The sequence below is a fragment of the Lactuca saligna genome, chromosome 9, assembly GCF_052625555.1.
Source record: "Lactuca saligna cultivar CGN05327 chromosome 9, ASM5262555v1, whole genome shotgun sequence".
Classification (NCBI taxonomy): domain Eukaryota; kingdom Viridiplantae; phylum Streptophyta; class Magnoliopsida; order Asterales; family Asteraceae; genus Lactuca; species Lactuca saligna.
The window spans coordinates 169,020,068-169,036,380 of record NC_136425.1 but is presented as its reverse complement, the minus strand read 5'-3'; the positions used below and the strand labels follow the sequence as shown (position 1 = coordinate 169,036,380).

Here is a 16,313-nt window from a genome sequence, read left to right as displayed (position 1 = left end):
CTAAAAGGACATATCCTTTCTGCAATAAAGGATATCCCTTTATATGGATAAGATCATGAGGAGGCGTTCAGGCACTTAGATGAAGTCAATGACATTTCTGATTACTTTAATGTCCCAAATGTTAATAGAGATACCATCTTGCTAAGGATGCTTCCCGTTACTTTTAAAGGAGCTGCAAAGAATTGGTTAAAATCACTTCCATCTGGTACAATCACTACTTGGGCTCAAATGTGTGAGTAGTTTCTAGACCAATTCCTTCCACCATCCAAGATAGCTAAACTCAAGAAGGCAATAGCTAATTTTGAGCAAAACCCGGGGGAGTTACTTTACGAAGCATGGGAGCGTTATCAAGGGTTGTTAAGGAATTATCCTCAACATGACCATAACATTCAACAAGAAGTATCAATATTCTATGACGGGGTAAATGTGATGACAAGACAACTCCTTGATTCTCAAGGACCACTTACAAAGAAATGGATGCTATGATGGCAATCATCTCATGCAATTAGAGTTGGTTGTAAACGATGTAATGGGCCACACTTGACTAAAGATTGCCATTTCGATGAGTATGGGAACAAAAAGGCTCAAGTTTGCTATTCAAGTGGAGATAAATATGATGAGGGCTGGAGAAAAACAAAGAAAGAGTGGCTACCATATGAAGAATACAAGAAGCAAAAGGAAGAGAAATATAAGTAGATAGGCTGAGGCTTCTACCAAAAAGAGTAGCCACCAACTGAGAAGAAAGTAGACTTAGAAAATACGTTGACCTGATTCATGGAAGCATCTGAGAGAAGACATGATGATACCGATGCCGTGCTAAAGGAACATATGAATATAATGGAGGAACAACACAAAATGATGATTGAACAACAAGCTTCATTAAGAAATCATCAATCATCGATTCAAAGTTTAGAAGTCCAAGTTGGTCAACTCACTACTTTGGTTAATAACAAATTATCTTCACAACTTCCTGAAAAGAAAGCTCAACCTCATGTTATGGCTATTGATACTGAAGAAGAGGAAAATTTTGAGTTCCTAGAAGCATTAGAAGTGGAGCCAAAGCCATCTGAACCGAAGCCAAAGAATTCTAGGCTCAAAATCGAAGAAGCTGCTAAAACGCCATATGCTCATGACGTGGGCTCGGTCTGAACAGAATAAAATTGTATCTGTTCCAGCTTATAAACTGCCTTTTCCATTCCCGTCTCAAGCACATCTTAGCCCACTGGAAAGGGAACATCTATAGTTTATTCAACAAATAAAGGGTATTACTATTAATACTCCTTTCATTGATTCGCTTTCAAAAATTCTAGAATACGCGAAGTTCCTCCAAGACTTGATAGACACTCGTCAACAACTAAAGAAGGATTCTAAGGTAATTCTAAGTGAGCAAATCTCGAAAGTTGTATTAGGAGAGTTGCCTAAGAAGATGGGGGATCATGGACGCCTTACTCTTCCATGTGAGTTCGGGAATAATTTGAAGATTTATGCTTTAGCCAATTCTGGGGCTAGCATAAATTTGATGCCTTTTTCATTTTATCAGAAGCTAAATATTCTGATACTGAAGGCTACAAAGATGACTATTCACATGGCAAACCATTCAGTGACACAACCACGGGGCATTGTGGAAGATATTCTTGTAAAAATTGAAAATTTCATTTTTCCAATAGATATTGTGGTGTTAGATATGAGAGAAGATCCCAATGTTCTGATTATTCTTGGTCTCCCATTACTAAACATTGTTGGGGATTTGGTTCATATACGCGAATCTAAGCTCACCTTGAGAGTTGGAGCTAATAAGGAAATTTTTGGAATGGAAAATGGATTTCAAGGATATGATGTTAAGGGTGAAGTGTTCAATATTGATGAAGACAATGAACTTGAAGAATTGGAAAAGCTTATGGAAGAAGAAATCAAGATAATTGATCAAGTCAAGCTCACTAAACCAAGGGAATCTGTTCCATTTTTCGTTGAAGTCGTTACTTATACAAGATCAACATCTTTGATAAGTGAGGAAAGTGATGAGATGTCAAGTGATGAGGACGAAGTTACTTCCAAGGAAACGGTTCCAATGGAAAAATAAGAGGTCCTTATTGAGCTAAAGAAGACTAGAGAAAAATTAGAAACAAAAGGGACCAAAAGAAAGCGTGACATAGACGGGGCGAAGACTAAAAAGGAAAATTCAAAAAAGGCGTACATTAGACGAGTTCAAGCATACAAGAGGCGATGGATGGAGCAGAAGATCCTGATTGTGGGCTCATCTGAAAATTCAACGTAGGAGGCACGAAGTCCAGCTTAAGACTCCTCAAAAAGAAGCGCTTCTCGGGAGGCAACGAGTTTGGTTTGCGTTTTCTTTCTTTTTCTTTTTACATTTTTAGTTTTTAGGAAATCGATCATATCATTCGAATCACTATATGCATAATTAAACTTTAAGTGTGAGGTACCTAAAAAAAAGTGGTTATAATCACGAATCTAGATAATAGACAAATTTGGAATTAATAAAATTTTACAGTATTCACGACGTGAATTCTTACGATTCACGACGTGAGTTTAGGATGTAACAGACAATATATTATTAATCCATAATTAGCCCATTTTCTATTAAATTAAATGGACCATTATTTTTAGTCCAATCCAATTTTGATATAGATTGAATGGCCTAGTTTTTAAGTCCAAACTGGATTCACGATGTGAACCTTTTAGGATTCACGACGTGAATCCTGAAATACTCGGGACCACATATTAAAGAACACAGAACCCTCTTTGACCAAAACATTTTTTTATTCCTACAAAGTGAAAGAGGCGATTGGTCCCCTCCATTATTCGATTTCGGCCGACACACATTCTTTAATCCTCTTTTGCTTACGTAATCCTCCAAAATAGGCACATTAATCTTCTTTCCATTATTTATTATTGCTTTAATTGATAGATTTAGGGGTTAGGGTTTACTTTTCTTTAGATATTAAAAATTGATACCCTAAATGTTAAAATCGTTATTGCATGTGCCTGCAATGTACTTAGAAATGATCTAGCATAAAAACCCCAAGTATTGTATTGTCCCGATTTGTACAGAAATTGGACAGTTTAACGGTGCAATGACGAACTCACCACGTGAATTCCTTGGAATTCATGACTTGAATTCTAGACTGGACATTTTGTTGTTTCTTTTAATTCTAATCTCCTGGTTTGTTTTTGTTGGTTTAGTTTGTTGTTATTATTGCAGAAATGGCTCCTAGAAGGGAAGTACCGATTGGAGTGGCGGGTTTACCCCCATTCTACAATTTCCCAACAACGATGTCCCGAGAAGTGTTGACCCAATGGAAAAATCGGTTGGGGTGGCTTTACAACCGGGAGATTGCAGTCGCACCCACCATCAACTAGACACGGTTGAGGGAAGTTGGACTCATGGATAGGCTGTGCCCGTTTCTGACCAAAATATTTATTGGAAATGCTTATTCGTTAACTTGCTCGGGATGGCTCAACGTTTTTTGCATCCAAGAGCGGGTATATAAGGAGTTTTGTGTTGAGTTTTTCTCAACGGTGACATTGCAAGAGAATGTCCAAGAGCCCCATTATCAACAAGCTTTGGTATTCCGTCTCGAGGGTGAGTATCGGGAATGCAACCTCATGGAATTTTCTTGGAGGGGGGGTATATAATCGCCAAGAGGCTATGACACTCGATTTTGGCATATTTTTGAGGGATGCAGCTAGAGGGTATGTAGATGGTGCTATTGGGTTTGGTTTCTAGCATAATATTTCATCCGAGACAATCAAATCCGGAGTATCTCCTGAGAGAAGCATATGGTCACCTATCCACCGATTACTCCACCGATTTATCACTTTCTCCATCAATCATGGAAGGCATGGGGACAAGGTGAAAAAGCAGAATTTATTCTTTTTATAGTGCATTTTGCAGCCGAGAGTGTGTTGCAACATTCCCTAATTTTTGGAACGCTTTCTGGCCGACTCTGCTGCCAGTTCTCATCCCAGGAGCCCTATTTGTGGAAGGCACTTTATTACATGCTTGGCCCGGTCTTATGGTCTCATCGTTCCCGGCATCAGTCGTTCTTTGGAGGGGAACGAGTTTACTATCGGTATTTGGAGACGATGAGAGGTTTCAAGAACTTTGGATCTCACTGGTGTATTGTGGCATCAGATGATGAGGGTGGTGAGCAGTCGAGTAACCAACCCAAACCACAACAAAGGCCTTGGAGACGGAATGTGAGAGGAAGAGGATAGACAGGGCAGTCGACGCATCCACCTGCACCCATGGTAGGATCACATTTTTGGGATGATATGGATGGGTATTTCAATCAGCTCTCTTCCAGTATCAATTGGATTGGAGGGACGGTGGAGAATATGGTGTAACATTTCGATGTGGAGCAGCCTCCTTATTTAGGGTATCATTACCCAATTTTCCCGAGGTGAAGTGTGTATCGAGGCCAAGGAGGAGATGGGACAGGCCCTAGTGGAGCTCGGGATGAAGAGGAAGATGATTGATCGCTAGTTTGTTTTTATTTATTTTAGTTTTTAGTTTTTTGTTTATTTGGTTTTAGTTGTTTGGTTTGAACACTTTGTATGGATTGTTGAACAACTGTTGGTTTATTATGTTACTTTTATTTTCTTTTGGTTGTTTGATTAAAGCTTGCTAAGGAGTCTTGGGAAGGGAGTAAAGTCGAGTCAAGAGTCGTGATCGTCTAGTTAAGAGTCGACACCTTCAATTAAAAATAAGTATGGGGGTGAGTCGAGAGAGAGAGAATGAGATTAGCAAGGAATCATAGAAATTCTGCAATGTCTTTATGAATTTAGAAATTGAAATGGGATGCCAAAAGTAATAAAAGAATGGGCAGTTTCATTTTTTAGTCGCTCAGTTTTCATAATGTGAGCATACACTATTCACGAAGTGAGTTGAGTTATTATAGGTTCCAGATTCCGCATTCCTGAGACCTCATGTCGTGAGCCTATATTACTCACGTCGTGAGTTTCCCATTTTCACTATATTTGGGGTTTTTATGACGCGCATGTTGGCTGTTTCTTCTACTACACAAAGTAGCGTATGCTTTCCCATATTATTCTATACATTTTGAAGACTTCTACCATTCTTATGGGAGATGGAAGTTTCGATTCATTGCTTTTTTGCTTGTTGGCTTACTTACATCTTTCGCGAGTTCAAGTCCAAATCCCTATTTAGATAAAGTTTCATATTCGAGACGAACATTTTATCCACACGTTTGGAGTTTGATCTTGGCATTTCTATCCCAGGGGAGTCTATTCCTTTTTCTCCCTTTTATTGCTTTTAATTTAGTTTATGCATACAATGAGGGCATTGTATGTAATAAGTGTGGGGTAGGGGGTCGAAAAAGTAAATTGCTAGAAATTCTAGGAAATTTTAAATTTTTCATAGGTTTGAAATAATAATCTAATTATTTCTAGTAATAATAATTTAAACTTAATTTGTTGGTATTGCATTAGGATAATCTGACAAGAATTTAAATGTTTAGTTGAGCCAATATACGTTATAGTGCATTTGTGGGCTCCATTATTCTAGTGAAATCATGGGATAAAAACACATCCTCGCTTAGTTTGAGGGATGCAATATGTTTAGTAGCCTAAACCTAAAATGTATCCAGGAAAGCTATGTCTTAACCAATAAAGGTTGAAGTTAAGCGCCCCTGCTTAAGCAAGTAAGTTTTTGAGTGATATAAAAAAAAGTGAGATACATGTAAAATAAAGAAAGTGAGAGAAATTAACAAAAGTAAAGAAATTGAAGAATTTTTGGAGCATAAAAGTATCAAATTATGAAGATCAAAGATCAAAAATTCAGAAGTTTCAAATTTTGAAGATACCAAAAATCACACAACAAGGTGGTGAATTCGAAGAGATCGAGATATCAAATATTAAAGAAGAGTTCAAGAGCTCCATTGTGGTATCTAAAAGTTGCAATTCTCTAGTTTATGTATGCTTAGGTAGCTTTACAAAAATACCTTGAGGTTAAGGTAGTCTTCTGCAGATGGAATCGAAGGGTTGCATAAAATGAGCATTGTTCAAAAGAAGTGGGCAAGTGTTTATGAGGATTGTGAGCATTTAGAATTGAGGGGGGTTACTTAGGAAAAATTTTAGACACAAATGCATGCGTTGAGGTTTTAGCATAATGGCTGAGCTTGAGTTGGATCGTTTTATGTGATATTGGTGATGAAGGTTTGATTTAATAATTAGATTTACTTAAGGGCAAGCAAAGAACAAGCGTGGGGTATTTTGATATTGTCATATTTATACATATTTTAGGAAATATTTATTTACATTTCTTTTAATATTTTGGTTATTTGCATAGAATAATGGTACTTATAAATTTAAATTGTTATTTTGCAGCAAAATAAAAGCATTTTCAAAGACTGGGATTGAAATTGACAGAATATGGAAGTTTGGAGGATTGAAGAAAAGAAGAATGAAAAAAGTCAGCAAAAGACGTACTCACGACGTGAATAATTGATGATTCACGACATGAGTGGAGAATTCTAGAAGATATGCATGTGGGTGATAGAGTCCTTGCCGAACACGCTTATCCCATATTCATGACGTGAATCCTTATGGTTCACGATGTGAATTTGAAAAATCAGAAAACTATATAATCTCTTGTCCCTAACGACTTTAGAGACTTTTGGCTGATTGGAAGGTTACCTGAAGACGATTTTGAGCAGATGAAGAGTTCTGGAAAAGGCTTTCAACATCAAAAGGAGTAAAGTTTCATAATTAGTTAATTAGTTTCATAGTTATGAACATGTTTGATAATTTGATTTGTTTTTGCTTACTTGTTACTATGAGTCGCTGAATCTAGCAGCTCTTGTCTAGCTAGATGAAGCTTCTGAATTATGTTTTAGCTCAATGACAATTGAATTTGATCAGCTGGTAAATTGCTTGTGTTTGATTATCATTACCTAGAATGTTATTTTAGTTTCTTAGTTGCTTAAATTCATGTTTTGTGAAGCTTAGTAACCATTAAATTACATGAACTTGAAACCTAGTGATTTAGTGAACATTGAATTGCTAGAGCTAGGATAGAACAAAATCTTAGATAAGTGATAAAAGTAACTAATTTAGTTGTGCTAGAGGACATAATTTATGGCTATAATTGTGTTTTCTAGATAAATCTTACATACCTTACCCATAATTAATAACTAATTTTGTGTTTTGCTTATGTGTGACCATACAAGGTAGTTCATGAATTGGTAAAAAGATTAGTAAATTTGGACTTGAACTGCTAATTACATAATAATTGGTGACCAAATTTGATAATCCATAATTATTAGCTAAACATAAATAAAGAAGTGGATTCAAACTAGACAGGAGTGTTTTTAATTATTTGATTAAATTATGTGCTGTAAGTTCATCTGGTCTTGCAAAATCAGATAAAACCCCCTCTTTGCTCTAAAATTAGGTTAATTTTTATAGTAGATAAATTAATTAGTCAAAACCGTTCCCTGAGATCGACACCCGACTTACCCAACTATTCTATAATTCGATTAGGTACACTACCTAGGTGCATTTTAGTCAGTTTAATTAGTTAGGTTATTAAAATTAAAATTAGTGGGTACTTCTGTGCACATCATTTACGGTCGAGCAGATCTTGAAGGGTTTACGGCCGTAAACTCAAGAACAAGGGTGCTTGATTTCAAAGAAAACATGTTCCAGATGCTCCCAATCGACCCCAAAGGATGATCTTCGGTGTTTTTCGGAAGAAAGGAGGAGGTTTTTGTGTTTACGGCCAAGAGTTCTAGAGAGAGAATGAGAGAGTTTTCAGTCAAGAAGATTCAAATGAAGGTGGGGGTCCCGTATTTATAGGCTAGGAGTATGGTCGGTGTTGGGGTCCACCTGACACCAACCGCAAACGGGTTTCCGGCCGTAAACAGGTGTATGGCCGTACACCCACCTAGGCCGAAAACTGATAGTTTTGTGACTTTTCGGGTTTTTGTGCGATTTTTGGTTTCTAAATCCTATAGAATTGAACTATATAAAACTAGTTGATTTTCTAAACCAACAAGTTTGACGGAAAATCAATAAAATTCAAATTTTATTAACGGCGATTAGTTAAAAATAACTGAAAAAGTTTCGGGTTGTCACATTATCCTCCCGTTAAAGGGAATTTCGTCCCGAAATTCTAACATTGAATACAAATCATGGACTCGGAAAGAGATGATGATATTTCTGTTTCATCTGATCTTCGCATTCCCAAGTGAATTTAGGTCCCTGCTTGGCATTCCAGCGAACCTTCACAATTGGTATGTGACTTTGTTTTGTTTGTTTAATCTCCCGGTCCATGATTTTGACTGGATCTTCCACGAAGTTAATTTTATTGTTGATCTCAATCTCGTCAAGAGTGATCACAGGGGTCTCATTGAATAAACACTTTTTAAGGTTTGAGACGTGGAAGCGAGGATAAATATTGTTGAGCTCTTGGGGCAGACGAAGTTTGTAAGCTACGAGACCGATCCTAGCAAGGATCTCGAATGGTCCTATGTATCTCAGATTTAGCTTTCCATGCTTTCCAAAGCATATCATGCCTTTCCAAAGTGAGACCTACAATAGAACACAGTCTCCAACCTGGAACTCCAAGGGTTTTCGTCTCTTATCGGAGTAGATCTTTTGTTGATCACTTGAAGCCTTTAGTTGTTCCTGTATTTGTACGATATTTTCTGTGGATTCACAGATGATTTCTGGACAAGTGAGAGTTCTTTCGGGGACTTTTCCCTTGACTAGCTGCGTGTCACCCACCTCAGCCCAACATAGAGGGGGTCTGCACTTATAGCCATAAAGGGCTTCAAAAGGCGCAACCTTGACATTGGTGTGATAATTGTTGTTGTAGGAGATCTCAACCAAGGGAAAATGGATGTCCCACGACTTACCAAAATCGATTACACATGCTTTCAACATGTATTCCAATGTCTAAATGGTCCTCTCACTCTGTCCGTCTGTCTGAGGATGGTAAGTTGTGCTCATATCTAGCTTAGTTCCAAGAGCTTTCTGCAGTGACTGCCAAAATCTCGAGGTGAACCTGCTATCTCGATCAGAGATAATGGACACAGGCACCTCGTGTAGACAAACCATCTCTTGGATGTAGACCCGAGTACGTCTTTCCATCTTGAAAGTTTATTTGATTGGCAAGAAGTGGGCGGATTTGGTCAATCGGTCGACAATTACCCATATGGGATCGTACCCACTCGGAGATTTGGGTAATTTAGTGATGAAATCCATTGCAATCCTCTCCCACTTCCACTCAGGTATCTCTGGTTGCTAAAGCAAACCTGAGGGCTTTCGATATTCAACCTTCACCTTGGCGCAAGTCAAGCAATTGCCCATGAAGGTAGCGATCTCTACTTTCATGTTTGGCCACCAATATAGCTTTTTTGAGATCCAGGTACATCTTATCCGAACCTGGGTGAACAGAGTATCTAGTCTTGTCGGCTTCGTTTATGACAACCTCCCTGTAACCACCGAACTTTGGGGTCCAGATCCGGCTCGTGAAATAATAGACTTTGTCTCCCTTGATCTCTAAGTTCTTCTACATTCCTCTCAAGGATTCATCCAACATGTTTTCTGGTTTTAAGGCTTCCAGCTGAACCTCTCTGATTTGTGCGGATAAGTGGGAATGGATGGTCATGGTCAGTTCCTTCACTCTATGACCTGAGTATTCTTTCTAGACGAGGGCATCTGCTACCACATTGTCTTTGCCAGGATGGTAGTGTATTTCACACTCATAATTGATGAGTAGTTCCACCCATCGTCATTGACTCATGTTCAACTCATTCTAGTCGAAAATGTGTTGTAGGCTTTTATGGTCGGTGAAGACAGTGCACTTGGTTCCGTAGAGATAATGTCTCCATATCTTCAATGCGAAGACCACTACTCTCAATTCTAGGTCGTGAGTCGTATAGTTGACTTCGTGTGCTTTCAGTTGCCTTGAGGCATAAGTAATAACCTTTCCTCGCTACATGAGCACACAACCTAGGGTTTGATTGGATGCATCACAGTAGACAACGAAGTCCTCTGTCCCTTCGGGCAGAGACAAGGTAGGTGCACTGCATAGGGCCTGCTTTAATTTCTGGAATGCAGTGTCTTGCTTTTCTCCCCAACACATATGTACATCTTTCTGAGTCAGGGTGGTTAGAGGCTTAGCAATTCTGGATAAATTTTGGATAAACCTGCGATAATAGCCAGCAAGGCCTAAGAATTGACGGATCTCTGTGGGTGTCTTCGGTGCTGACCAATTCTTTGTCAATTTGATCTTGGAAGGGTCCACGTGTATGCCTTCTTCGCTTACCACATGACCAAGGAAAGTTACTTTTCAAATCCAGAATTTGTACTTAGAGAATTTCGCATATAGATTCTCCGCCCTTAGAGTTTCTAGCACCAGCCTCAGGTGCTGCTTATGATATTCCTCACTTCCGGAATAGACAAGTATATCATCGTTGAATACTATCATGAACTTGTCTAGGAAATGGCGGCACACCCGATTCATCAGATCTATGAATATCGTCGGTGCGTTGGTTAGACCAAAGGTCATTACTACAAACTCGTAGTGACCATAACGAGTCCGAAATGTTGTTTTAGGAACATTACCTTCATGGACTCGTAACTGATGGTACCCTGATCTTAGGTCTATTTTCGAGAAGTAGTTGACTCCTTCAAGTTGGTCGAAGAGGTTGTCGATTCGGGGAAGAGGATAACGGTTTTTGACGGTAAGCTTGTTCAATTCGCGATAATCAATGCACATCTAAAAAGATCCATCCTTCTTTTTCACAAATAAGATCGGGGCTCTACAGGGTGAGGAACTCGGCTTGATGAATCCTATGCTGATTAGTTCATTGAGTTGGATGGATAACTCTTGCATTTCTAGTGGTGCTAAACGGTATAGGGATTTAGCTACGGGGGTAGCTTCGGGGATTAATTCGATTCGCAACTCGACTTGGCGCTCAGGAGGGATTCCCGGAAGCTCTTCAGGACAAACATCGGGAAAGTTGCAAACTTTGGGGATGCTCTCGAGGTATTTAACCTCCTATTTCTCATTAACAACATTGGCTAGGAATGCACAACATTCCTTTCGCAGGAATTTCTGAGTTTTGATGCACAAAATGATACAGAGGTTTGAGTTGAGTTTATCGCCATAAATCATGAGGGCTTCGCCAGATGGTAGGTTGAGACAGATGGATTTTTCATAACAAAGGATATCAGCATGATTGGGGCTCAACCAATCCATTCTGATGATGATGTCGAAGCTCTTTACGGAAATTGGCATAAGATCAATAGGAAAGGAATGGTCGTTTAGGGTAAGGGTACAACCGATGAATATGTCGTTAGTTCTCTCTTTATTTTCATTTGCTATCTCAACGGTGAATGTTTCGATTAAGGGTTAGGGTTTATGCTTGAGAAGATGCTTGAATGCATGACTAACAAAACTTCTCTCCGCACCAGAATCGAAAAGAATGCATGCATAAGAGTTGTCAAGGAGGAACGTACCTGTAACAATGGTGGGATTAGAAACTGCTTCCTCATAACCCATTGCTAGCACTCTCCCTGTGTTGCCAACTGTTGTTGCCTTGGGGAAATTTCTCTTTTAGTGCCCAAATTCCCCACAACCATAATAGGCTTGACCAACGCCCACTCCAGGGGCCTGATTGGTTGGTTGAACTAGAGTCTTGCAAAAACGAGTTGTGTGCCCCTTTCTTGCCACAACTATTGCACTGCATTTCACGGCATGGCCTGTGATTATGATGATAGTTGCACTTGTCGCACCGAGGAGGGGTACCATCATATCCACTAGTAGGTGCTTGAGTTGCAGGAACAGCGGCATGAGTAGTAGCAGCATGAACTACCACTATTTGTTGTTCCCTGGAGGGCTCCTGAGAGGACTGGCCCTTACGCTGTTTCCAGAACTTTCTCTTCCCACCACTTGCCTTTGGTGGTTTGGCAGCGGTTGATACTTCATCCAAGTCAACCACATGATCTATCAGGGTCTGTGCCAGACACTTAGCACTGTTAAAAGTGGATGGCCTAGTAGCCAAGACATTTTCCTTGGTTTGGGGGCATCAATCCCCAAATGTACCTCTCTATCTTTTTCCTTTCTAGGGTGACCATTCTCAGACAGAGGAGAGCCAGATCACTTAATCTACCTGTATAGAAGGAAATGTCGGAACCCTTCATCTTCAGGTTCCAAAGCTCGTGCTACAATTTCCGCATCTCCCCCCTTGGGCAGTACTCTATGAGCATGAGTTCCTTCAAACTTTCCTAACCCATGGCATTTGCCATTGACAGGGTTAAGGATTTGACTCGGCTGTTTAACTAGGTCAATGCTCTATCGTTGAAGGTGCAGGCGACGAACTTCACCTTGTTTTCTTCGGAAAACACAGATCTCGAAGACCATTTCGATCTTCTCGATCCATCGAGTTAGGGCAATGACACATCTACTGTAGTGAAAACCATTGTTATCATGTTCTGAAAAAATGTATGCATGCTTCCCAAGAAAATCCAATATTTTCTAACACGTTTGTTTGTTGCTGTATGTATAGTATGTTCTGTATGAAAACTCTGGCTACCACCAGTATGTAGTATATGCCTTGTTTCAAAACCCTGGATACCACTAGTATGTAGTGTATGTATGTTTGAAGACCCTGGCTACCACCAGTATGTAGTGTATGTTGTGTTTGAAAACCATGGCAACCACCAGTATGTATAGTAGTTTTATTACTAAAAATAAAACCAAGTGTTGTATCCCTGGAGTGCCATGCAGTGTATTATTGCGTAGTAGTTCTATTAATTAAAATAAAACTATTGAAGAATGAAAATCCTGTAAACAAAGGTTAGTTTATACTATTGTGAGTTCGTATAACCATGCTTGATATGACTAGTGACCACCGCGACGTTTCTTCATGCATTGTAAGTTATGATATTTGTCACCCTAGGCACGCCTGCCTAACTGTAGCTAGCAGTTTAGGTGTGGGATTGTCAGTTCCAAATAAATCTATACACAAATCTCACGCTCTCCCTCCAGGAGACTCTGGCTATACTAAATGTAGAGGATTTACCTGTACCTCGAAGGGTACAATTGAAGAGTTGTCTCACAATCCTGTATTAACTAGTTTACGTGTTGTTCTGTGTCGTTGTTCTCATTTTTGAAATCTTTTGTATACTTTTTAGAGTATAAATAATTATATGCAAAATAATTATTTAGTATGATACTCTTGTGATCTATATGTAGTGATGTAACACCCATTGATTTATTAGTTAAGTGAATAGAATAATGAACGAATAGAAGCCCTAAAATAAATAATTATATATCAAAGGTTGGTCTCAAAGAGCTAATTGTTACAATTTTAGAAGTCAGAGGTTAAAAGTGTGAGTTCCGGACTCAGTTTATAATTATTTATAAAGTCAGGGGCTCCGTGGTAATTATTTGGATTTAATTTAAAAGAAAATGAGGTGGAAGGGCTGAAGTGGAAAAGATTGCATGGGGAAAGACTAAATGTGTTAAGTAAGCATGAGTTGAAAGGAACACCAGACTTAAACCCGTCATTCCCTTCCCCCGCCCCCCTTTCCTCTAAACACGCCTAACCCTAATGCTTCACTAGCCGCCACCATGGGAGACCTTCCAGCTGCCATCGATCTCCTTGTCGGTGAAGCCAAGGGGGGTTGCGAGCCCGAGCCGATTACCACAGCTCTGTTTCCAGTGACACTGTGAACGGCCAAGAGGACTATTGAGATTGAAGTTGGAGTTGTGAACGATGAAGAGAAGGTTGCGAGAAACCATAATCCCCTAGTAAGATCAGCCTCGTCTTGTATTTTCGCTTCCCTCAAGCTGTTTCACGTCATACGCGCCACCGTTGCCACCATGTCGTGCCGCCGCCATTGCCATGTTTGTGTTCCTCATGAGTTTGAGTGCGCTGCTGCTTCAATTCCGAGTAGTGTGTGTTATTTCATGGGTATGTAGTCGAGTGTTCATGTAGTTGTTGTACTGTGAGGATTATTGGAGCGATCTTAGTCGGAAAACCCACTGCCACCACCTCAAGGTGCTGGCTGTCGTCGTTTCTACCACCATCGGCCACCATAGGGTGGCTGTTTGTGTGTGTGTGTTTATTCTGTTTTGTGTGTTTATTTCATGGGTTGTAAATGTAATTTGGAAATGAAATAATAAAATAAATTGGAAACCACCACCTTAGGGTGGTGGTTGCTGCCACCGGCCGCCGTGTCGGGTGGTTGTGTGCTTGTCTTGTGAGTTGACACGGTTGGGGATGCTTGAAACCCTAATGGGCCTTGTTAGCCTAATGGGCCCAAATGAAGCCAAATGGGTTTAGTGAAAACCCTAATGAGTCTAATGGACTCAAATTTACCCAATAAAATCCTAATGGGCTTGATGACATTCTAGTGGGCTTGATAGGCCCAATAAAGCCCTAAATAACCTAAAAGTCCAACAAATCAGTAAATGGGCTAATATATGGGTTGGAAACCCTAATTAGGGTTTTCAATAAAACCCTACTTTGGGGAATTAGTCAGGACACACGGGAATTACTTAATAACTTGAAATATTAAATAATAAACACTGCAAGATTAATCTAAGCAATATTAGACTTAATGGATTAAGTCCTTAGAGGAATAATTCCTTAACGGGTTAAGTAGGAAACTTAACCCCAATCATCATTTTACGTGAAACCCTAATTTCACTTGGGCTTTACGTTGGGCTTTTCCTTTGGGCTTCGGTAATTAGATTATTAATGGGTCATCCAAGAATAATCATATGGACTAGAATATGTTGATGGGCTTAGGGTAAGGCCCATATGAGGTTGTGGGCCTAATTTGGAAAATTAGGCCGTGGACGGGCCATAGTTTGGGCCTTGATGAATATATGATGTTGGGCTTAGAACAAGACCATGTAAAGGCTTAGGCCCAATTTGGAAAATTGGGCCATATGTTGGGCTTTGATTCCTAGTTGACTTTGGGCCTATGGATTGGGCCTTGGGCTTATATAAGCCAAGCTTGGGGGTAATGTAATAATTATCCAAAGTAGGTACTTATGGTTATGTAGTGGAGCCCAATTATTAATTGGGTATTGTTTGATGTTGATAGTTCAGGAATCTATCATCCAGCAGTTGGGGTTGAGTCTGCGGGATTTCAGCAGTGTGGGATTGAGTCTGTGGGACTTCAGCAGTGCCAGGTGAGTCTTCTCACCATACCCATGGGTCTACGGCACCAAGTCCGGAACATTATGTGTTTATGATATATGTGTAATTACTCTGTGTCTTTATATGTATTGTGATCGTATGTTTTGCATGAAGACCCCGAGGGGAGCCCGTGGCCTTGGGTGTAAGACCATGTGGGGTAGCCCATGGTAGTCCAAGTAAAGACCATGTGGGGTAGCCCATGGCAGTCCAAGTAAAGACCATGTGGGGTAGCCCATGGCAATCCAAGTAAAGACCATGTGGGGTAGCCCATAGCCTTGGGTGTAAGACCATGTGGGGTAGCCCATGGCAGTCCAAGTAAAGACCATGTAGGGTAGCCCATGGCATTGGATGTAAGACCATGTGGGGTAGCCCATGGCAGTGCTAGGTGAAGACCATGTGGGGTAGCCCATGACATTCTTACAGGTTTTTTTATGCATGACTTATATGTATATGTAGCTTTTATAGCTAGCAGGATATGTGATACGGGTAGCTTTTATAGCTAACAAGATACGTGATATGTGGATTGTGTGTATGGTATACTTTGGGAAACTCACTAAGCTTCGTGCTTACAGTTTTTGTTTATGGTTTCAAGTACTTCATTTTCAAAGGAAAGAAGTCGGCTCGATCGCAACGCATCACACTATGCTTTCCGCACATGAGATCTTTGGGATTAAACTCTGATATTATTTTATGATGACATGCTTGATTATTCACAGTGGTTGACAGGAGATATTATTATGCTTGTTTTATTATACTGTTGGTTTTGTAATAACTTAATCAAAACGAAAATTTTGGCCTGTATATTTGGGATGTTAAAAGTGATGGATAAACTAAAACTATCATAGTTTATATGTTCAATCATGTAAGTAGTTTGTATCTGTAAGGCTAGTAATGAATTCCCCAAACTATACCTATTATATTTTGATTGTTATGTTCGTGAACTATTCTGAAAACTATACAATTAAATTTTGAAAACGTCCCTTATGCTCCGCATATTACAAAAGGGATAAAGTATTTAAATGCTTTATGAAAACCGTTGATTTGTATTAATTGCATAAGTTTTAGACTCGTTGAAATTCTGTATGTTTGGCTTGTATTCCCCCCTGAAAA

At 39.6% G+C, this 16,313-nt stretch overlaps 1 non-coding gene across 1 annotated transcript; it reads right to left on the bottom strand.

Annotated features, from left to right (window-relative positions):
• Positions 1–276: 276 nt before the first annotated feature.
• LOC145019072 (small nucleolar RNA R71) lies at positions 277–383 on the bottom strand. Its single transcript, XR_013667391.1, has one exon. It is a non-coding gene; the product is annotated as a small nucleolar RNA R71 (small nucleolar RNA).
• Positions 384–16,313: the final 15,930 nt, after the last annotated feature.